A 25,252-nucleotide genomic window follows, 5' to 3' on the forward strand; every position below is an offset into this window, starting at 1 on the left:
TATTTATTTATCCTGCTAAGTCTGTAGTAAGTCTGCTGGGGACTCTAAGCACCTCACAGCAACCTATCTCCCTTCCATTCTCTCTCTGGGCCTCTCCCCCACAGCTTCGGCTTTTCTTTATGTAGTGTTTCAAAGACAGCAGACTTACTACAGAAGAACTTCTTCTGAGATTAAGAGTATATCCACCATCATCTGTATTGAAAACACAATATTCTTAGTTAAGTAGTATCAATATTTTAATAGCCAATGTTTAGTTAATACTTATAAATTGCTGTTAAAATATTTTGGTACTAAGAATAAGGTATTTGTCAAAACTGACAGATTTAAAAGTATGTTTTATCATAAAATTCAAATACTTATGTTTGTGTAATTCAAAAGTAAGTTTGTAAAACTCAGAAAAGTACTCAAAAATACTCATTTTGTATTGGTGTGAAAGAGGTGTGGGGAGAACTGGAGAGTAAAGCAGGAGTTAAACCTTGTAATTTAATTATAGTTAAAGTCCAGGTAAGGTGAAAACAGTTAAGTATTGGGAGAAACAGAATTAAGCATTCTTTATGTAAGTGTCGTGTCAAACAATCTTTTTTTAAAACATCCTACTGACAAAACCCCAAATACACAAGCCTACACCCAAATATCATCCAAAACTCAAGGAGATTTCCATTAGAAGTCTGAACTGTCAGTATAATGTGAAAACAGACTTACACTTTTTACAATTTATACAATAATACTAATTGACTTAAGTTCTGTTAACTTTTAAGAGCATTTAAGAAATATATGCTAAATAATGAAAAATAATTTTTATAACTAGAAACATATTTATATTCCAATTTCCTAGGAAGATTATATTCTCATATATGGCAGAATATTAATTGGCAACTTTCATTGTCTTCAACTCTGTAATTCTACTTTAGAAAATTACATCCACTGAATTATAAATTTGATTATGAAAACAGCTAAATATTTGACACAAATTCCCTTAAAAATTAGATATAATGTTTAACAGTGGTTACAAGTAAAAGTTTCAAATAATTTTCAACAGTTTCTTCTAAAAAATAAAACTGTATTCCTTTTCCTATCCAGTACAGAATGGCATCTCTGAAAATAGTACATTAACACCAGTTTTTACTGACTCACCCTTCTCATTCTTACAACAATGATGCGTATTAATGAAATAGTGACTTTTTAAATTGTCTTCCAGAATCAGAGACACTCTTGAGAAGTTCTAGATAATCTCAGGAAGCAAATTTTCAAGCCTCAAGCTCATATACAAATTGTAACCAAAATGACATAGGAATAGGTTTGCACACACATTTCCAAAAACAAGTATTTCATGAGCCACCCTACAATATTATTTATTTCTTTACCTTTGAGCATTGTTAATGACTTTTATTTATTTTTGCTGTGCTTTTTAATTTCTGTTAATATTTTACGATGAAACTCATTTGAAGTTCTGGGCTCAAAGTGAAAAACTGAAAAGTATGAGCAATAGAAATGAGTTCCAGCTTGGCACCGGTGGCTCAGACCTGTAATCCTATTTATTCAGGAGGCAGAGATCAGAAGGATCGTGGATCGAAGCCAGTCCGGACAAATAGTTCCTATCTAGAATAGACCCTATCTAGAAAAAACCCTTCACAAAAATAGAGCTGGTGAAGTGGCTCAAGATGAAGGCCCTGAGTGAAAAGCCAGTACCAAAAAAAATAAATAAATAATAATAATGAATTCCACACAAAACTTGTTGAATGAGTAAAGGCAAGTAATATTACTAGCAACAACAGTATTTAGTTTACACTATTTTGTTGCAAGGTGATTAGGATTTTAAAAATATTTAAGAGAAACCAATCATTCTTGTAATTCCAGCACTTAAAAATAATTTTTATTATCAATAAAATTAACCTTTTCTTATAGGGAAGTAAACAGAAATAATTCTAACTATGTGAACTTACTGGTTTTTGATCCTATGTTTGCATCCTTGAATCTTAAGATATTACCCAAGCACCCTTCACGTGAAGAACGACCTCTTGGTGTACCACTTCCTCCTCTTCCACACCTCAGACTTCTTTGGGGGACTTTAGTTCTTGAAAGAGGTGGCAGTTTGTGCCTACCATGACTTTCAAAAAGATGGTTTCTTCTTGGCTTGCTCTACTTTGTTTTTCCATCCAAACACTAAAAAGATCAAGTACATCATCAATACCATCGAATTTAACTTAAATTCTTCAATATATTCCTATTTTTATTGCAACAACACTCAAGTTTTAGGTTTTTCCAAAAGTAAACACTTTCCTCTTAAATGAATACGTGCTTCACAATCCACTGTGCACCAAAATGTGCATTACTACCATTTCTTGAAATGTCTCTCACATTTAAAAGTAAAATTAAAACCTCACTGTGATATATTTTATAATACATAAATCTTAATCTTTATATACCTGCTACATACATAAAATTTTAGACAGTTACACAAAATTATTCCTCATGCTATTCATTCTGTTTCACTATTTGTATGTTAAAATTTAAGAGAGGAGAAGTCCCCCAGTATGATTTCCTATTCACTACCTACTCTAGTTCTAATAATTTTACTTCTTTAAGTAGGATCTTTACTTGGTCTCATTTAGAATTTTCTGCCTGACTCATTTCACCTTTTGTTTTACATATGTGTAATTATCAAAGTACTTCTTTAATACAGTATTTCCTGTTTTTATTTCTGAGAAATATGTCAATGTCCTAAATCATCTCATGATAAATTTCTATTGATTTCTTTTTCTGGAGGTCAAAGTGATTTTTAAAACCTAATTCAGGTAACTGTTCCACTCTGTTGGCTTATTCCTTTTGAAACATACCAAATCCTCACTAAGACCGCAGGTAAATATTTATATTCTCCCAATATCTACTGCCATATAGGCCAGCCGTGGAGCTTCATTTGCTATTTTTGGCCTAAATGTTTTCTGAAGATTTGGAGTGGCTATGTCGGTTCAGTATTCAGGAGTCAGTTAAAATTTCTTGATCTTTCTATATAATAAAAGTGTTCAGTGATTAAGCACTGATTAAATCATCAGTTCAACCGAAGACTTTAGAGGGAAATTGGATTACTAATAATTATTCTTCATGTGTTTATACCTAATGGAAACTGTGAGCCAAATCTCACTGTTAAGTTTCTTTAAAACTTTAACATGAAAGTAAAACACGAAGAAAATACTGTGTTCATGTATCAAGAGTTTAACATTATATTTCAGAAATAAAGGCAATTAGCATCCATGGATCACAATAAAGAAAGTTTAAACTTGCTGAAGGTAATTCAACAATGAACAAATATATGATAGAGTGAGCATAAAATGCATTATATCTTTTGGAATTTGAATCAAAACTATTATTCCTGTAAAAGTAGGAATTAACTGTTCCTTCTTGTATGTCTTTCTAGGCTTTTTTATTCCACAGAAATACTTCCATGAACTGAAATAGCACTTTTTGGGTTTTTTTGCAAACACTATCCTATTTCTTCTACTATTCTTGTGGGGTTTTCTTCTAAAGTTTAGCAGTTTTTTGGAGGCTAACAACCTAGTCACATTTACACTGGAATACTAACAAAATTAAGTATAATGTACGTTAATTAATATGGTGTTTCAATCTCCTTCCAACAATTTTTGAGTGATTATGTAACAAAAAAGAACCATGGGTAAATAATTGTAGTTATATGGCATTTTGCCAACTTAAAATTTGTAGAAAAATGGCCAGGCATGGTGTCTCAAACCTGAATCCCTGCTTCTTGGTATACAGAGATTGGGAGGATCTCAGTTTAAGTCCATTCTGGGTAAAAATCCACAAGACCACATCTCAACCAATGGCTGGGTGCAGTGGTAGTGGGTGCCTGTCATCCCAGCTACAAGTGCAAGTACTAACAGGAGGATCATGGTCCATGCTGGTCTGGACATAAAGTGAAATACTAATCTCAAAAATAACCAACCAAAAAGGGCTCACAAAGGGGCTCAAGATGCAGAGCTCTACTTAAAAAGTACAAGGCCCTTAGTTCAATCCCCATTATTGCCAAAAGAAAAAGCAACACTGGAGAAAAATGGGAAAGATCTATAAATACTGTTACTTGCTGAACAGATCTAGATTATTATTAAAAGATTCCTACCTTTCCATTCCTACCTTAGCATCTGCAGGGCTTTCAAAAGTAATAAAAGCAAAGCCTCTAGACTTCTTCGTTTCTCAATGCTTCATCAATAGAACTGTAATACATGTAAACTTTTAAATTATGTAAACATAAAGGTTAAACTTCCATTCAACAAAATTGTCAGTCCTTAAACAATCTGTCACAAAGCTCTCATACAACAAACACAGCATTATCATCAACCATTTAAAAATCATCTTAAATGTAATCTAAAATTTTGTTTCATATTATATTAGTATTCTCAATATTATATGTAAAAGACTTCACAGTTAGCCTTTCTCACCACATTTCACACCAACACCCACAGCATATTAATTGTTTTTATCTTCAGTAGTAAGAGATGCTTAGGGCAACACTTTACCCATCCCATGCATCAGTGCTTTTGTAAAAATAAGGAAATGTTAAACCCAGAAAATGACAGTCCTAGTCATGTAAAGTTTCAATAAAAAGACATTTTTATAGTTTATATTTACTTTGAACGATACATAGATTGATTCTTAACTTCAATTACCTTCTAGTATGTGTCCAAATTTTCCAAACACTGCTTCAATAGACTTTGCATTGGTCTCTGCATTGAGGCCTCCTATGAAGAGTTTTCCAGGCTGAACAACTTGCATCATTTTGCTGTTAAGTGGGCCAAATGGTTCCAATTTTTACACTACATTTAAAATTCAAGAAAAGTACTGTAAATAGACTGATAATGTTTTTTACTTCTAAAACTGAAACCTTTTAATACATAAGGCAAAAAGTAGCAATGACATATTAGGCCAAAGTTCTGGTTTCTATATGTATCAGATTAAAAAAAAACTCGGTTGTAAAATGAAATGGGCCCTGTGCCTGTGGCTCATACCTGTAATTCTGTCTACTCAGGAGGGAGAGATAAGGAGGATTGTCATTTGAAGCCAGCCCAAGCAAATAGTTCATGAGATCCTATCTGGAAAATATCCATCACAAAAAAGGGCTGGTGGAGTGACTAACAGTAAAGGCCCTGAGTTCAAGCCCCAGTACCACAAAAAAAAAAAAAAAGAAATGGAAAATACTATTGTAATCCTTTTGAGTTGAATATTCAGGTTGTAACTTTTAAAAATTTACATTGAAAAATGATACATCTTTATGGTTCACAATATTATAGTGGAATGAGTAAAGCTAAATAACATATCCATTCCTCACATAATTATATTTTCAAAGTGAAAACATTTCATATGTATTGTTTTAGCAATATAAAATAAGCAATACGAATTACTTATGGTCATCTGAGTTTTCAAAGCGGTCGGTATTCACCTAAAAATATGTTAAAAGTTATTTTAAAAATTCATTTTTTGAACCCAATTATTTTTACAAAATGTACAAATTCATTTACAAAATGCTACATATTTTCCAGTTTTTCCCCTTATCATGATTACATATGTAATACTCTCAGCTTAAAATTGTGTTTGCCAAACGTTTACATACTTAAAATGCTAACTGCTAAAAGCAATGAAAATTGTAGCCTTTATGAGGCAAAAGTAAACTTCGGCCACAATGTTTAAAGTAACTGACAGAAATTATAACAAATACCTAAAGTTTTGTTATTTCAGACAAGCAGGTAAGGATTTTGCTCTTGGAGTAACAGGACAAGTTTTTAATTGTAGTGACAGAATATCCTGCCTTTGTTTTTCTATTGTGACTCTATGTTGTCCCGGAAAAGAAAAAAAAAGCGTAAGTGAAACAAAATGGCTCCCGGCAATACGTCCAACAATCAATCCAGGACTAGACTGCTTGTCCAAATATAACAAAGGAAAAAAAATAAAGGTGAACCACCACAGGAGGGGTAAGGAGATAAATAGTAATAAGACTGATTTTCACTCCAACAAAAAGGTTTTCAACCTTTTTTCCCTTCCCAGACTCCACAAACTTTAAACCCATCCCCGTACTCAAGAACAAAATCCGGGTTCTTTGCCGGCTTTACTTTCTAAGGGTCCCTACATAAAGGGTATTTTTAGCATAACGAACCCTAGCTCCTTCCCATACACACGGCTTTACACATCCCCATTACATACATTACATATACAATATTTAATTAAATATACACATTTGTATATATATATATATATATACATACACATACACAATGTACAATTTACTCGTACATTTAAAATTTTCCAATTAAATCCTGAGAGAAAAATCAAAATTCGGGTATTTCTCATTAAACGAAATGATTTAGCTTTGCGTTGTCTCTTCTGTCACTCAAACTCACTTTCGTACTTAAATTTGGAACTTCCTTACCCTCTCCTGGCTTTCTGCTCTTGTGTTAGCATTGCCCAGCGATGTGAGCTATCCTAATGGTCCACGGCAACTGCGCAGGCAAGTAATATAAGGGGCTGGGGGACCCGGATGTGATGGTTGAAGCGCCGCAGAGGAAGTAGGGAATATGGAAGGTCCTAAAGTGAAGGGGTGACCCGAAAATTAATTTAGAGGTGCAGACGTGTATACAGATACTGATCGTACAATGCAAAAGGTAAGGTAGATGAACAGAACGGATTCTCCAATTTCTTTGCTTTACTTCATTACAATTGTGTTTTAATCAAGTTTAAGTGATAATCCACAATTTGTCTCCCCCTTCCAAATGTTAACGATATGGTATGCCCACATGTCTCCAAACGGCACTATTTTTAATTTGCAAGGGAAAAAATAAGCAATAAATAAACTTGTAAGAGGTATACAAATAAAACAATAAATAAAAATTAGGAAAGACATTTAAAAAAGGAAGTTACAGATCCAAAGCTTCTGTATCTTGAAAATTTAATTCTCAATTTTTTATTCAATAGATTGATGTAGTCTCTGATCCAAACTTTCAAAATTGATAAGAACAGAGTTATAGAAGACAAATTCTCCTGAGTTTTTGTATAAAAAATTGTACCGTTAAGTAAATAAAACTCTATTCGGTAAAAAGTACATTTTCATTCATGATAAATATTTTTGTATTATCTATCACATTACTTTTTCTTATTTGAAAAGTGTTCCTTTATGATACAAACCATCATTTTCAGTGCCTAATATCATATTCTAACAAATTACTCTCCACTCCTTTTATTGTTTTTTGGCAATACAGAGGTTGAACTCAAAGCTGTGAACTTCCAAGACAAGGGGCTCTCTCACTTGAATCACATCTCCAACCATTTTTGGCTTTTAGTTATTTTCCAGGCAGGGTCTTGCTTTTTGCTAGAGGCAAAACACCTGTGATCATCCTACCTGTGTCTCCCACATGTCAAGGATCACCCGGGCACAACACCCTGCCTGGCTCCTTGGTGAGATTGGGGTCTTACTAAGTTTTTGACAGGGCTGGCCTTAAACCGCTATCCTCCCTATCTATGTTTCCCATACTTCTTTTTATACCCTATACATTCTGACCATGATAAGCAATATATTACCAAGTATGTCTTCTTTGATATCTTAAGCTTTCCTTGCAATATTCTTTCTTCAGGAGAATAATCCATCAGTGAAACCACATACCCAAAATAGATTTTTATATATTTATATAATTTATGGAAAATTGTGTTTAAATTGACAGTTAAAATTCTTAATATTTTTCTGAGTATTTTATCCTCATACTTGCCACATTCTTACAAGATAGACATTAATTTGGGTAAGGCTCTGTAAGTATATATCATCTCTTCTCTTTCATTTTGAACAGGTAAAATTTGTGACTTGTTTTAGTTAATATTCCTTGAAGGAAATTACCTTTATTAATGATTTTTGAAAAGGTAATAACTATATTATAAATGATAGAATGGTATGTTATCATGAATTGACAATTGCATGAGCCAGTCAGAGGATATCATAGGAAAAACAGTCATGGAATTAATATATTGTAGGATTGAGGATGTATTTTGATGGTTAAAAGAAAAATATTTACATACCACTACTTTCTAAATAATATTAGTGTCAACCACTTATTTGAATTATCTAAATATATTATCTACCAACAAAGTTTTTGTGACTCATATGGCACCTTTATTTTATTACACACATTTTGGGCAAAAGGAACATAATGTACAAAACTGAAATTTGCCCACAGTTTCCAGTTATGTATTGACAGCAGAGCTGTAATTTTTTTTTAAAAGTGTCTTTTCATAATATTCATTACTAAAGAAAACCAACTTTTATGAAGACATATGGTAATAATTTTCTGAGATGTGTTTTGAGCAAGATTTTTGTTATTTATTTCTCATTTATTCATATGTGCATACCTTGTTTGGGTCATTTCTCCCCAATATCTTCTGCCCCTTCCCTCTCCCCCCCATGCCCCCACACTTCCAGGCAGAAACTCTTCTGCCCTTATCTCTAATTTTGTTGAAGAGAAAACATAAGCAATGATAAGAAAGACAAAGAGTTTTTGCTAGTTGAGATAAGGATAGCTATACAGAGAGATTCCTAGCATTGCTTCCATGTACAAATGTGTTACATTCTAAGTTGGTTCATCTCTAACTGTCCTTTTTTCTAGTTCCTGATCCCCTTCTCATATTGACTTCTGTCGCTTTAAAATTTCTGTAGTAGTTCCTCTGCAGTGAGGACATCAAATACTATCATGTTTTGTGTTTCTTACCTGTCCTCATACCTCCTGTGTGTGCTCTCCCCTTATCATGTGACCCAAGTCCAACCGCATTGCTGCATTTGCACTAGATCTAAAGCCTGCATATGAGGGAGAACATAGGATTTTTGGTTTCTGAGCCTGGCTAACCTCACTGTTTTGAGCAAGATTTAATCATAGATTATCTCTTCATTAGAAGCATTAATGACTATGAAACATTATAATGAATATTGTCATTAACACAATAGAGAAACAGGCTTCCATCAAAAATACTGGTAGCTTCACAAAAGTGGGGAGAACACTGGTGTTTGAACTCAGGGACTTGTACTTGCTAGACATGCACTATAAAACTCAAGTGACAAACACAGCCATTTTTGAAGTTATTTTTCAAAGAGGACTTCAGTTTTTGACATGATGTCTCTTGGATCATGATCCTCCTGATCCCACTTCCTGAGTAGCACTGCTTATAGGCATAAGATATCACACCCAACTCTAAGGTCCAAAATTTATTAAGTATGTAAAGATGGTTAAATTCCCTAACTACTGAAATTTATGCAATCAGCAAGAAGAAGATAATGATCATTTCTGTCAAAGTATTTTGTTGTTAAATAATGTCCAGCACACCGTCAGGGCAATACTTAAAATATAGCTCAGGCCTCAAAAGAGTATAGATATTATAATTACCTTAACATAGGCATAACTTGAAATTAATATGTAATCCTGTTTTAGAGCAACATGACAAAACTATAAAAATATGTTTAAAAAGAATTGAGAGACAGGGCTGTCTGCTGTCTCCACTCCAATTCAATACAGTTTTGTGGAATTTCTAGCTAGATCAATAAGACAAGAGCAAGAAATAAAAGGAATTAAAATAGGGAAGGAAGAAGTCAAACTATCCCTATTTGTAGACAATATACCTAAAAGACCCCAAAAACATGATCAAAAAACTACTAGAAATCATAAACTCTTTCAGCAAAGTAGCAGGATACAAAATTAACATACAGAAATCAGTAGCTTTTCTAAACAACAATGTACAGACTGAAAAAGGAATCAGGGAAACAATACCATTTATTACAGCCTCAAAAACATAAATCTAATAAAAGCAACCAAAGACCTTTTCAATGAAAGCTATAAATCACTGAAGAAGACATCAGAAGATGGAAAGAACTTCCATGTTCTTGGATTGGTAGAATCAACATTGTGAAAAATGGCCATTGTACCAAAAGCAATCTACATTTTCACTGCAATCCTACAAATGACATTCTGCACAGAAATAGAATAAATAATCATGAAATACATATGGATACACAAAAGACCTCAAATAAACAAAACACTTCCGAGCAAAAAATCCAATGCTGGAGGCATCACAATACCAGACTTCAAAGTATACTACAGAACCATAACAATAAAAACAGCATGGTATTGGCACAAAATCAGACAGAAAGATCAATGGATTAGAATAGAAGACCCAGACAGAAGCCTACATACTTCAGAACCTACTGATCTTCAACAAACAAACCCAAAACACACAATGGAGAAAAGACAGCCTTTTTAGCAAATGCTGCAAGGAAAACTGGATATCCACATGTAAAAGAGTGAAACTAAATCCCTATCCTCCACCCTGTACCAAAGTCAACTCAACCTGGATCAAAAACCTTAATAAAATGACCTAAAAATTTGAAACAACTCCAAGAAACAATAGGAAATACACTGGAATAGATAGGTATAGGGAAAGACTTCCTAAACAGAACTCAAAAGGCTCAGCATCCAAGAGAAAACAGTCATCAGACTCAAGAGACAGCCCCAGAATAGGACAAAATCTTTGTCAGCTGTTTATCTGATAACAGACTAATATCCAGAATCTACAGGGAACTAAAAAACTCCGAATGAAAGAACCAACACCAAATGAAGAAATGGACATGTGAATTAAACAGCAAATTCTCAAAGGAGAGGTACAAATGGCCAGTAAATATATGAAGTGTTCAATTTCCCTGGTTATAAAAGAAATGCAAATCAAAACAACACTTTGATTTCATCTCACCAAAGTTGGAATGGCTATAATCACGGGTAGTAACAACAACAAATGCTGTCAAGGATGTGATAAAATAGGATCCATTATACACTGCTGCTGGGAATGCAAATTAGTATATTAGTCCATTAGGGAAAGCAGTCTGGAGATTCCTCAAACAGCTAGAGATACCAGTGCTACTGTTCCTGGACATCTACCCAAAAGAACATAAGACAGGATATAGTAGAGACACCTGTACACCGATGTTCATCACAGCACTATTCATAATTGCTAAGTGCTGGAAATAACCCAGGTACCCTACAACTGATGAATGGATCATGAAATTGAGGTTTATATACACAATGGAGCATTACTCAGCCAAAAGGAATAATGGCATGGTGTTTGAAGGTAAATGGATGCAACTGGAGGACATCATGGTAAGTGAAGTTAGCCAGGATCAGAAATACAAAAGTTGCTTGTTTTCTGTAACACGTGGAAGATAGATCCAAAGATTAAACCTATATACAAAAACAAGCTTCTCATGTACAAACTCAGAAGTAGAACATCTTTGTAACAGTGTAACTTCTCTATGAAACTCTGGGAAAGACGGAAAGGAAAAGAGAATGACAGAACATCAGTAATGTTGCATATCATAAGATATGAAAGTAGAGGACAGAGAATGTGTATTGAAATCTGTTGAAAATCTGGGGAAGGAAGTAAAGTGTAAGGGAGAGCAATGGAAAGGATTAAAGAGCCCAGAGTAAAGCACACCCACAGTGGATAGATATTGGAACATCAACTAAATATTAATTACAAAAAACAGTACTGTAAAATAAACACAGTGTATTCAGAGGGGGAAGGTATTAGTGTGGGGGGGTGAATGAAGGATATCAAGTATATATCCTTATATATCCTATATATATATATATATATATATATATATATATATAGGAACATATATAAGTATATGGTGGATAGACTACATATAAGTATATGAAATAGAACTACAAAACCTCTTGCAGAAAAGGTTAGATTAAAAAGAATTAACCTAGAAGGTAACACACACACACAGGAAATCAATGTGAGTCAATGCCCTGTATAGCTATCCTTATCTCAACCAGCAAAAACCCTTGTTCCTTCCTATTATGGCTTATACTCTCCCTACAACAAAATTAGAAATAAGGGCAAAATAGTTTCTGCTGGGTATTGAGGGGGTGGGGGGAAGTGGGCGGGGGTGGAGTGGGTAGTAAGGGAGGGGGTGGGGGCAGGGGGGAGAAATGACCCAGGCCTTGTATGCACATATGAATAATAAAAGAAAAAAATAAAATAAAATAATAACAAAAACCTCTTGCAATTGCTTTAAATGGGGTGGAAAGAAGGGTAGGGGCTGAAGGAAATATAAATAATGTACAATATAAGTCTGATTGGAATTGTCACTTCAAATCCCCCCATATAAAGAATATAGTCTAATAAAAATTTTATTAAAAAGAACTGCATTACTTTGACTATTTTGCATTAAGTAAAACACCCAATAATATATTATTGTATGCTAACTTTACCAATATGCCTAAAAAAGGGAGAGAAAGAAATGAAGCACACACAAATACAATTGGAGTAAATAAAATTAACAGTGAAAAAAAAATTATAAGAACCTTCCATACACTATTATAGTAGATTTGCAAAAAAAGTGACATAAGTAATTTTTCAATAATCTAACTTATGAAGAATGATCTAAGAAACTCCAGATACAGTGAATCCTAAATTTTGAAATTATGCCAATTAAAACTCTTTCTGTATTATTTTTACTTTCTTATTTTAATTTAGATGGCAAAAGTTAAATGTTTCAATTGTTTTAGGAACCTAATCCAAAAGGACAGTACATAAAAATATGTACATATTAAAGAAAATATAGGTTGGGCTTAGTGGCTCAAGTCTGTAATTCCAGCTCTTTGGGAGGATAACGGTTTGAGGTCAGTCCCAGTAAAAACTTTTTGAGATCCCATCTGAGCCAGTCAGTATACTTAGGCAGGGTTGTATGTGCTTATCATCCCAGTTACTCAGGAAGGCAAAAATAGGATGATTTCAGTCCAGGCTGGCCCATTCATAAATTAAGGGCCTATTTAAAAGAATAACAAATACAAAATTGGCTGTTAGAGTGGCAGAGTACCTGCCTACTAAACACAATATTTACTAAGAAGGCATAAATCAAATAAGAATTAATGCAGTTAGCTATTACCAGGAAATACAGTTAATAGAGGAACAGAATATTTGGGTACATTAAAAAAGCAAAACTGAGGACATGGATTCAATATAGGACAAACAAATTGAGAGAAAAACAAAGAGATAAAAAGGAAAATACTTTCAAAGACACTTTTAGAAATCCAATAACTATTTTGATAGTGAAATCTTGTCTTAATTTTGTTTGAAACAATTTACTATAATGTTTGCCATTAACAATAGAAATTTGAATATTTGACATTGAATGTTTTAAAATATTGTTCACAAGAGTATCAGTTTTTTGTTTATTTTGTTTAGCTTTGCTTTGTTCTTATTTCTTTATTTTGGTAGTGTGTTGGCCCATGATATTATCCATAGCTTATGTATTGTCTTGTCTCGAGTGTCAACAAGCACTGATATACTTCAGTGTTGTGTGAACTGGATGATCCCAGAGCGAACAATACACTACAAAAGTGTCCTTAGTTTGCCTCCAACTCACCTATATACTTGCCCCCTCTCCACTAAATAAAATAAAACAAACAGATAAATCATTTTTGTTTAATTTTAAAATACCCATAGATCTAATTTTGAGTTCACTGAGATATTCATGCTGCCTTCTCTGTATGACCAATGTTTATATCCTCACTGGAGAAAACAGGATCCACAAAACTGAGTCACAGTTCTTAATTTGGTGATCTTAATAATGGTGTGTTATAACATGGCAAGAAATTAACTTTGATTATGATAAAAAGTCCCATCTTGACATTCTGTTTGAGAATTTTCCTTAAGAGTTTTCCTGATTCTTTTGGGAAATGTAATTTAATCTGTGATTCTATATATTGAGTCTGACTCTTTCAACTCTTCAAGTTTGAACAAAATATTTCCAAGCTGTTTTGTGAGGGGCTCTTTTATTTATTTGAATATTAATGTAAGTTCACAAACATTCTCACTACCCTAGTTAATTTCATACTCTGCCATTATGGATTTCATCCATCCAGGTTAATATCTTAAAATGGCAAAATCAAATAAAAGCTTAATCCCCTTGTTGTGTTTGCCCTTGATCTAATGTCCGCATATGAGGGAGAACATACGATTTTTGATCTTTTGGGCCAGGCTAACCTCATTCAGAATGATGTTCTCCAATTCCATCCATTTACCGGCAAATGATAACATTTCGTTCTTCCTCATGGCTGCATAAAATTCCATTGTGTATAGATACCACCTTTTCTTGATTCATTCGTCAGTCGTGGGGCATCTTGGCTGTTTCCATAACTTACAAGATAAAAGTGAGTGCACTTTTAGGTGCACTCACCTAAAAAATTAGCTAGCATTTGTTGCCCTTAATGCAGAGAAACTAAAGCAGATACCTTAAAAGCAACTCAGGCCAATAGGAGAAGGGGACCAGGTCACTTGCTGTATGACTCTAGATAAATTATTTAACCTCTCCTTTGTGTCCTCATCTGTCAAAGTTAGTGTAGTAAGGGGAAATCTCTACTTGGTTTGCAAAAATATGTGCTTAGTCTAAGTTATAAATTTTTACGTGTGTGAAAATAGGAGTGAGAAGTTGTCATTTTGGGTGTTTGTGGTGTCATAACAAGCACAGCTGCTGCCATTCACAGCATCTTATAGTTGAAACCTGGACTGCAAGGAGAAACCCAGCTGGTGCCCCAGGTCTTTCGTTGTTTAAATCTGTGGTTTTGGAGCAATTTCAAACATTGTCCACCTTTGCAAAATGGAGATAATCAACTGCTCGAGTGCCACTGAGTTTTAACCTCTTTTCATGTTCGAATTTTTATTTCCCTTTAAATAGACACTTAAGAAAATCATGAAGCACACGAGAGAGACAGATGGGAAGGTAATCTCCACACTCCGACCACCAGTGTGCAAGAATTCTTCTTGCTTCACATTCTTGCTAACTTTTTCATTTTTGCCAATCTGGTGATAATAAAATAAAGTGCATTCGCATTTCCCTGGTCGTTAAAAGGTTTGAGCGTGTTTTCCTGTCTCTAGCTCAGTTTCGTGTTTCTCTCCAGTGAAATGCTTGCTTAGGTCTTTTTGCCCAAAACCTTTGAGTTGGTTTTTCTTTTTCTAACTTTCTTATAGTTCTTTGCATGTTCTTGATAATGCTCTGTTTTGGTCGTGTGTTGGACATATCTTCACCCAACTTGTGGCTTGTTTTATTATCATCTTATGCCGCTTAGAAGCTCCTGGTGCTAATGCTTTTGCATTTATTAACATTTTCTGATGACTATCAAAGTCAAGGCCCTTTCTCATATGCTTACTGGCCATTTAGAGATCTACTTTGGTGACATGACTTTTCAAGTCACTTGTCCATTTGCCTATTTTGTCACCTGCCTTTTAGAGGTGTGTATGTGTGTGTGTGTGTGTGTGTGTGTGTGTGTGTGTGTTTTACCCACTCTAGTTATGAGTCCTTTGTATATCTGTGGTACAGGGATCTTCTCCCATATTATAGTTAGCCTCACTCTCTTAATATCTTGTGATGATCCAGGAGTTCTTCATTTTAATGAGCTCCAATGTACCCTTGTTCCTTTATGGCAAATGCTTTGGGGGGTCTGTTCCATAATTAATTGTTTTGCCCAACACCATGTCTTTTGATGGAGTACATGCATTCAAGAAGTGTTTTCTCGGGATTCTGTACTCTTTCTATTTTATATTACAGAACTGATTTTCTGGGGCCAGGGGTGTGGCTCAAGTGGGTAGAGCACCTGCCTAGCAAGCACAAAGCCCTGAGTTCAACGCCCCCAGGACCACCAAAAAGAAATAAAAACTGATATTCTGCCTGTTTACAATTGCCAAGTTCTCATCATTCCTATTATTTCTAAAGGAGCATGAGAATGTAGAATCAGAATGTGATTTCTGAAAAGTGCTGGGAGTCACCATGTCAAAGTTCATTCGCGACTGGAGGCATGACTCAAGTGGTAGGGCACCTGATTTGCAAGCACAAAGCCCTGAGTTCAAGCCTCAGTCCCACCAAAAAAAAAAAAAGCATACGATGAATGTATTTTGTATTCATATATGAAAATAAAAGAATGAAACCTGTTGAAATTGTTCTAAGAAAGGAGAGAAGGGGGAAGAGGGAGAATGATGGAGGAGGTAAATCTGAGATGTGTTGTAAGCACATATGTAAATATCGCAATGTATGCTTAAAAAACGTTAATTCAACTTGCGAAGCAGAGATGGCTCACTCGTATAATCCTAGCTTCTCAGGAGGCAGAGATCAGGAGGATCATAGTTCAAAGACAGCGCCAGCAAATAGTTCAACAGACCCTATCACAAAATTATCCAACACGAGAAAGGGCTGGTGGAGTGGCTCAAGCCATAAAGTACCTGCCTAGCAAGTGTGAAGCCCTGCGTTCAAACCCCAGTACCAACAATATTAAAAAGTTCACTTAAGACATTGGCTCAAAAAGTTTGGCCTCAAGCAACAGCCAAAGAACTTTTTAGCTCTTCACTGACTGGTCCCACCCTGGCTTTTATTAGGATACCAATCAAGCAGAAGACAAATTGGTGGTCCAAAGCTGAAGGCCCTTGGTCAGGGAAATTTTTCATTCTTGAATGTCTTAGCTGAAAGACAGAAGTAGGGTGACCTGCCCCTGTCCCCTGTATGTAGGTTCTTGGAGCCAGTTACAAATATTTGATTTTTTTACCTTTCATTTGAAATGCCAAAAGTTAGCCATCAAACCAATCTTTGCTTTTGTTTTGTGAGACAGGATCTCTTTGTGTAGCTCAAGCTGGCCTGGAACTCACTAAGTAGCCAAGGCTGGCCTTCAACTTGAGGTCACCCTGCCTCAGCATCCCAAGTGCTGAGATCACAGGCAGGTGCCACCATGCCCAGCTACCATCAGTCCAGTCTTCAACTTTGACTTCCTTGAATTCTAAGGCAGGATGATTAAATATTAGATACAATCACGATTTTTATTTTTAAACACAGGCTTCAGAAACATCTGACAAGGACACATCTGAAGAGGATGAGGCTGACGATGAGGATGAAATAGAGGGTGATGAAGACCCCCTGGATGAACTGTCTGCATCAGGTGTGCTTGCCACCAATGGTTCTGTTAGCCATCATTTAGGAACTGGACTGCCTAGGCTCATATTCAAAGCTCCTCCACTTCTGAGCTTTGTGGCTTGGGGCAGGTCACTTAACCTCTCTGTGCTTAGCTTTACTTTACCATCTGCAGAAGGGGAAGCTAATGTTGTCATGAGATTTCAGTGAGCTAAATCTGACTGATGGATAAGAATAGTGTCTGACATGTAGGAAACTCTCAAATATCAGCAGCAGCTGCTGTTATTTTATACATCATGCTAACAGACTGTTGGTGGCAGCTTTTTCTCAGTTGAATGTAGGGATTGCTGGCTTTTCATAGCTCAGAGTCTCAGAAAGCATCCATGATTGACTACAGGTGTAGTCTCATTAAGGAAATTGCAGTTCGGTCATGGCATGAGTGCCCTCTAAAATGTATTGTTGATTCTGTGTGAGTAGGAAGCACTTTATCGTAGAGTAATTGCCTTTGAGAAAACACAGTTCATCCATCTTCATCCCATCAGCAGATGTTGAACAGGTAAGTCAGGTGTTCTACAAATGCTGGGGGATAAAAAGCCACAGCTTTCATCTTTAAGGACCCATGGAGACATGTCTGTTTCCAGACATGTGGGCCAACAGTCATAGTGTCACAAGATTAAAAAGTTAAAAGAAGGTCAGTCAAAATACAGTGGGAACACAGTGGCAGGAGCCCCTGAGTCTGGGCCTATGAGGAGAGGTGAAGGTAGTAAGGAGCGTTTGAGGGGACACCAAGCTCAGAGTCAGGACTGGCTAGGCAGCAGTCGGGCAGGAGCAAGAAGTAAGAAGCAGCCCTGCCCTCTGGCCATCAGTCTTTCCCAGCAAAAGAGAGAGGACAGTTTCTTAAAGATGGTCACTTTGTGTATTGAGGCCCAGGTAAGGGTGTGTACAGGGCAGCATGGGGCCACAGCTCAAGTATATGGGCCTGGATCCCCAGAGTCCTGCCGGCCTAGTACTTCCTGCCTCAACAGGTACCTGTACCTCCCCCACCACACCCCACATCACCTCCAGATTACAGCTTTTGTTTTTTCTTGTATTTATTGTTGAAACTCCAGTTTCAATTTTGTTTTGTTTTCTTCCACAGGCATCCAACATAGAAATTCATCTTCCAAACCCAAGATGCCTTGTAAAAATGCCATGAGAAGACCTCAAAAGCTGGCGGTTTTACAAGCTGCAACCAGTGAGGGCGACTAGAATAAAAAAGCCTATTTTAACACTGATATGAAAGACAGCAGACAAAAGAGCACAAGATCCTCAAGGTGAGTCACTCAGCTCCTCATTTATCCACATAGGAGAGTTATAACTGACATTCTGAGAATTCTAAGCAGTATTATTTCTTGAGCCCTTACTTCACACGTAGCAAACACTGTGAGGCACTCAATTTAACAGAAACACACTGATGGCCTCCAACATCCTTCTACGATTTCTTCACTGCTTTAGAGTTTTCATTGTAGCAGTCTTCGACAAATCTCTGGTTAAGCTTATGCCTACGCATTTTTTTCTTTTTGAGGCTATGGTGAATGGGATTGTTTTCCTGACTTCTTTTTCAAACAAGTGCATTGTTGGTGTATAGAAAAGCTACGATTTTTACATCTTGCTTCCTTGGTGAAATTCCAGATCAGATCTCAGAGTCTAGAGGGTTTAGGATCTTTTAAGTATAGGATCATCAGCAAACAAGGATAGTTTGACTTCTTCCTTTCCTATTGAAGGACTAAAGGACGGACTGCAGGAGGTCCCATAAGGTGATAAGTGATGAAGGAGAAAATCTCTCCTTCCCAGGAAATCTCTGTCTGCACCTGAGAGACATCTCTGAACCCAGGCAATGCAAAAAAAGGCCATAAAACCCAATCCCCAACCTGACCCATGGGATCACTGGTTTCCGGGTCCCCCTGCATTCTCCAATATGCAGTCTTTCTCTTCTCTTCTCTACAAATAAAATCTTCCTGACCTCTGCTGTTGGAGTCCACCTGTGCTTTCATCCTCAGAGCGGGCTCAAGAACCCTGAGCACCTGAAATTCCTGCATGTGTCATCCATGCATCACTATTTGTATTCCCTTTCTTTCTTTCCCTTTCCTTATCACTCTGGTGAAGAACTCAAACACTACATTGAAGGAAGAGTGGTGCTTGTGGCCAGCCTCAATTGCTCCTGGTTTTTCAGGAAATGCTCTGTTGTTCTGCATTTTGTGTAATATTGGCTCTAGGCCTGTCATCTGTATCCCACATTGTGCTTGGGTATGACCCTTCTATTACTAGTTTCTTCAGGTATTTTTATCATGAGAGGATGCTTGATTTTATTAGAGGCTTTTTCTATATCTGTGTAGGTGATTGCATGATTCTTGTCCTTGCTTCTGTTAGTATGCTGTATTGCATTTATCGATTTGTATATGTTGAACTATCCTTCAGTCGTGCAACGAAGTCAGTTTACACATAATGTATGATATTTTCAATCTGCTGTTGAATTCAGTTTGAAAGTATTTTATGAAAGATTTTTGCATTGAAAATGAGGCACAGGCTAATGACATCGAAAACATATTCAATAAAATAATGGCAGTAATTTTCCCAAATCTTGGGAAAGATTCTCTGGAGGCTCCCTGAATTTCAATTGTTCCTTGTTTTCTGCTTGCCACAATAGTTCAGTCTCAAATAGTAGATAGTCTCTCAAGATGGCGAATGGCTATTCATTTTGGAGTAATTAGAATTCTAACCACATTATCTCTTTCCAGATCACATACAAAAAGAATACCCCAAACTGGAAAAGCTGCTGTCCGATCCACCATGAGCGTCAACACAAATCAGGAGTGGATGTGTGGCCAGGTAATTGACATTAGTCACAACACTGAAACACCTGCCACAAAGTCCACCCCTGATACATACAAACACAATGTGAACGATTCCATGGCATCTTGCTAAAGTACTCAGGCACCTTTAGACCATAAGATAAGGCACAAACATTTTCCAGCCCGTTTGGGTATGGCCTCATTCCATCATCACAGTATACAGTCTTTGGAGAAGAGGAAGAAGACCGTGGTGAGTCTACAAAACTGATGTAGAGGGCTCTTCCATTAAGTTAGTTTAGGGAGAATAGTTAACTCGAGTCTAATTTTTATGTCCCACATTTCCTGCCAGATATAAAAAATAAGTCCTTTTCAAAATCCAGATTCCTCTGAGCTCCTTGTCCTCTGGTGGCCTGACAAACACGTAGATGTTCCTTATGGGCAGAAGGTTACGGAGATCTTTGGAATTTGTCCTTTATTCTGTGTTTCCAAAACCATAAGACCATTGTTTTTCTCTCCTTAAGAAGCTCTCTTTTCACTTAAGTGAAGCATCGTGGGGTCCTTTTGGAGTTGAGGAAGTCAGGGGCATTTATGAGAGCACCAGGCGTCACCAAGTCTGGAGGGCTGCCAGAGGTCTAGGACCCACCCCAATGGGAGGCCAGAACCAAGTTGCCAGAGACCACCAGCATCTCTATTAATCTTTCTTTTCTTATACCCCGATTAGACATACAAGCCTCGTGGGACCAGGGAGATTGATCATCTTCTGCTGGATAAAACCCCCACGCCAAAGACTCAGAATTTTCTGCCTCATACTTGAACCTAGAAAGAACATGGCTGTCAAAAAACAAAAGAAACAAAGAAGACATCCAAAGGTCACCTTGACAACTACTTCAAAAGTTGTTCATATCATCTTGTTTGAATAAAGAGGTTTCTGTTTTCCTTGAAAAAAATCACCATTGTCTCTCTTGTGTGTGTAGGAGTGAGTGAATCAGAGTGAGTGAATCGAGGGTGCTTTCGTTAAGTGGTGACAATCCTGTTTCCTAAAGAATCCTTTTGCAGGAATTATCCTCTCTCAGTATATATTGGAAATCCTACAAATAATGTTTATTCTGTTTAGCAATGACATCAACTTTGGCATTTGGAGTTGTGTGAACAATTCAGCTTGCTGAGAACAGCTATGTCAGATTGTTTGCAATATACAAACACTGAAGGCTGTATAATACAGTAAAGTTTTACCATGATAAGTGTATTTTTAATCTTGCCATGGTCAGTGTATAGCATTGATACTTCAAATGCTGGGGGTCCTAGAAACCGTAACCTTAGAACAGTCGGCATCTTTTACACTCATCAGTGTTTCCTTTTGAAGTACATATTGTTGTTTACCTGAACCATAGATGCCTTTTTTGTGTACATAAAACAGTACTTGGCTGTTGTTGTAGGATACATTTAATTGCTCTGAATGTCAAATGTTTATCTTTTTCTGCTTGTACTCCCCAAACCTGTCCTTCAGTATACACTCAGGCTTGGAGCATATAACCTAAACGTGGTTGTCTTTCTGTAGGCACTGGCTGCAGTTGAGGACAGGAGCAGTGCACACAGCTGTACACACATGTACGTATGTACACACGTATATCTGCACACACATGTACATGTGTACACACACATACCTATCTATGTACACACATGCAAAGGATACGGCACGCCATGAAACTTGAATGTGTGACTGAGAGGTGTAAAGGACTCTACTTGCCTAAGTCATGGGCCTCACCCAGTGAGCCCTGTGATTGGTCACACTGTTCTATAGGTGACAAACAAAGAAATAGTGTTTTAAGAACAAGACAAAAAACCCTTGAATGCACATTCCTTGTCCTAATGCCAGTGAGCTTTCAGTGCTGAACCACAAATAGTTTAAAGCAGGCCAGTGTTCTTTTTGCTCACTGCTCTTGGATTAGTAAAAGGAGAGAATTATTCTTTGTGACTCCTGATTCTTTGCTAGTCAGAATCTGTATCCTTGTTATCAAGTAGGGTGGGATGTGTCAGGTTTTAAATTATTTTTATATATTAGCCATTTCCTAAAGAAGTCAGAGACAATCACCCTAAAATGAGTTTTTTCTCTCTTCCATTTTATGATGATGATGATGGTGAGTATGATTATTTATCATTTGATTATTCTACTGGGGGTACACTGTGACATTTACAAACGTTTCTACAATATATCAAAGTTGAATTCACTCCTCCGTCATTCTCCTTTATCTCCTCTCCTCCCATTCCTATAAGAGTTTCAACAGGTCTCATTTTTCCATTTTCACACATGAGTACATGTTATATCCACCATATACACCTCATACTCCTTTCCTTATATCCTCCCCCCCCGCCACTGTTACCATCCCCCAGACGAGACCTGTTTTACCTTCCTGTTCTCCATTTAAAAAAAAAAGACATTTCTGTTTATTTAAGATGGCTATATGGGGAGTTTCACTGCAACATTTCCTTGTAAAATGGATTTCTGGTATTATTCTGCACAAATGCCATGTGTTGAAATGCCCTGTGATAGCTCCCTGTAAATGTGTGCTCTATGAAATAAACTGCATGTTTTGCTTTCATTGTAATAGTAAAACATGCACTGGTGGTGGTGTAAGGGTGGCACCAATTGTTAACCAGGCAGTGAACACAGGCAACCAGCAAGTTCAATAAATACTGATCAGATCCAGTGATTTCCCTCTTCATCTAGTTGTCCATCAGGCAGAATTCCACTTTTAGGACAAGCAGGTGTGAGTTTTCAAACTTTGGTCTTCTGGCAGCTATTTGAATGCAAAGCAGAGTGATCTTGATCTACCGGGCTCAAGCAGTACTTCCTCTGAGCTAGTAGCTCTTCCTTGCCAAGTCTGGCACCAGATGCTGTTGATGCATCTGTTGGAACTGTGGACGTGGGTGTTCTTTTCACAACTCCAAGGTGATGATGCACGGATGACACGTGCAGGAATTTCAGATGCTCAGGGTTCTTGAGCCTGCTCTGGGGATGAAAACACAGGTGGACTCCAACAGCAGAGGTCAGAAAGATTTTATTTGTAGAAAAAAGAAGAGATAGACTGCATATTGGAAAATGCAGGGGGACCCAGAAACCCGTGAGGGAAAACCCGTTAGGGGGAAGTTTAGCATAAGTTTCTGAGCTACAAGCACTAGAAGGCTTACTGTGGCCATTGCTCTGAGGCATCCTGGCCTTCTCTTGGCTACCTGATCTTACTCTTTGCTTAAGTAACCTACTGACTGGGGAGTGATGCCCCAGAGTTAGGTCACCACTCCTAAGGCCAGTCCTCCCTTTTCATAGACATATAATTGAAAGTTCTCTTGTACTGGGAGACCCAGGACAGGAGCTGTTATAAGAGCCTTTTTTAACCTGTGGAATGCATTTTCTGACTTCTCATCCCACTCAATAAAGAGCTGGGTTTCCTTCTGTGCTTCCTTAAGGATTTGATATAAGGGCCTGGCTAGGTCTGCATAGCCCAGGATCCAAATTCTACCGTATCCTGTGACCCCTCCCAAAAAAGGCCCTCAATTGCTTTAGAGTTTTAGGTAGAGGAAACGTCAGGATTGGACGGATTCTGTCTTCTCCTAGAGACCTCATTTCTTTCTCCAGGACAGGATCTAAATATGTAACCCTAGACTGACACAATTGGGCTTTTTCTTTAGAGATTTTATAACCTCTATCTGCTAAGAAGTTTAGTAAGGACTCAGTGGCTCCTGAAATGACAGGCTCATTTGGTGCACAGAGCAGGAGGTCATCTACATATTGTAGCAGAGTAGCTTGTGGATATTGCCATTCTGCCAAGTCATGGGTTAGAGTTAACCCAAAGAGGTGGGGGCTGTCTCCGAATCCCTTGGGGAGGACAGTCCATGTGACCTGTCCAGACTTTCTTGTGGGGTCCTCAAAGGCAAAGATAGGTTGGCTTTTAGGGTGTAAGGGAATGCAAAAGAAGGCATCTTTTAAATTGAGGACAGAGTAGTGAGCAGTACCTGGAGATATTTGGGTTAAAAGCTTATAGGGATTTGGAACTACAGGGTGGAGAGGCACTACTGCTTCGTTGATCAGGCGGAGATCCTGGACTAGCCTCCATTTGTTAGGTCCCTTCCTGACACCGAGAATCGGAGTATTATATGGGCTGGAAGCGTTCTATTAGCAGTCCCTGTCTCTTTAAGTCTTTGGTTATGGGAATTACCACTCCTTAACTTCTGGCTTTAAAGGATATTGTTTTTGATGGGGAAACCAGGAGGGGTCCTTGAGATGAATTAGGGCTGGGGCAGCTGTTCGTGCCCGTCCCACAGTGTGTCCATCCATCCACACTGTGGGGTCTACCTGTTCCTCTATTAGGGGCAAGCAAAAGTACTCTCCTGGGGGTAAAATAGCTGTACCCCCAATTTAGATAGAAGGTCTCGCCCTTGCAGAGGAGTAGGGGTTTCTGGGACAATTAAAAAGAGTGACAGACTGTTGGGGATATACCCAAAAGACTGTGACACAGGTTACTCCAGAGGCACCTGCACGCCCATGTTTATGGCAGCGCTATTCACAATAGCCAAGTTATGGAACCAGCCAAGATGCCCCACGACTGACGAACGGATCAAGAAAATGTGGTATGTATACACAATGGAATTTTATGCAGCCATGAAGAAAAATGAAATGTTATCATTCGCTGGTAAATGGATGGAATTGGAGAACATCATTCTGAGTGAGGATAGCCTGGCCCAAAAGACCAAAAATCGTATGTTCTCCCTCATATGTGGACATTAGTTCAATGGCAAACACAACAATGGGATTAGACTATGAAATGAGTGAGTGAGCATTGCAGATACATGAAATATATATGATGAGAACTTGGCAATTGTAAACAGGCAGAATATCAGTGATTTATCTGTTTGTTTTATTTTATTTAGTGGAGAGGGGGCAAGTATATAGGTGAGTTGGAGGCATACTAAGGACACTTTTGTAGTGTATTGTTCGCTCTGGGATCATCCAGTTCACACAACACTGAAGTATATCAGTGCTTGTTGACGCTCGAGACAAGACAATACATAAGCTATGGATAATATCATGGGCCAACACACTACCAAAATAAAGAAATAAGAACAAAGCAAAGCTAAACAAAATAAACAAAAACACTGATACCCTTGTGAACAATATTTTAAAACACTCAATGTCAAATATTCAAATTTCTATTGTTAATGGCAAACATTATAGTAAATTGTTTCAAACAAAATTAAGACAAGATTTCACTATCAAAATAGTTATTGGATTTCTAAAAGTGTCTTTGAAAGTATTTTCCTTTTTATCTCTTTGTTTTTCTCTCAATTTGTTTGTCCTATATTGAATCCATGTCCTCAGTTTTGCTTTTTTAATGTACCCAAATATTCTGTTCCTCTATTAACTGTATTTCCTGGT

At 37.1% G+C, this 25,252-nt stretch overlaps 2 long non-coding RNA genes across 2 annotated transcripts; one reads left to right on the forward strand and one right to left on the reverse strand.

Annotated features, from left to right (window-relative positions):
• Positions 1-3,914: 3,914 nt before the first annotated feature.
• Positions 3,915-6,968, reverse strand: LOC109675937 (uncharacterized). Its single transcript, XR_002211484.2, has 3 exons — positions 6,434-6,968; positions 4,680-4,826; positions 3,915-4,226 (listed from the first exon to the last, which is right to left on the reverse strand). It is a non-coding gene; the product is annotated as an uncharacterized lncRNA (long non-coding RNA).
• Positions 6,969-16,913: 9,945 nt separating this feature from the next.
• Positions 16,914-21,201, forward strand: LOC141419636 (uncharacterized). Its single transcript, XR_012444262.1, has 4 exons — positions 16,914-17,018; positions 18,129-18,303; positions 19,768-19,858; positions 20,543-21,201. It is a non-coding gene; the product is annotated as an uncharacterized lncRNA (long non-coding RNA).
• The last annotated feature ends 4,051 nt before the right edge of the window (positions 21,202-25,252 follow it).

This window comes from Castor canadensis, chromosome X (genome assembly GCF_047511655.1).
Source record: "Castor canadensis chromosome X, mCasCan1.hap1v2, whole genome shotgun sequence".
NCBI classification, from domain to species: Eukaryota; Metazoa; Chordata; class Mammalia; order Rodentia; family Castoridae; genus Castor; species Castor canadensis.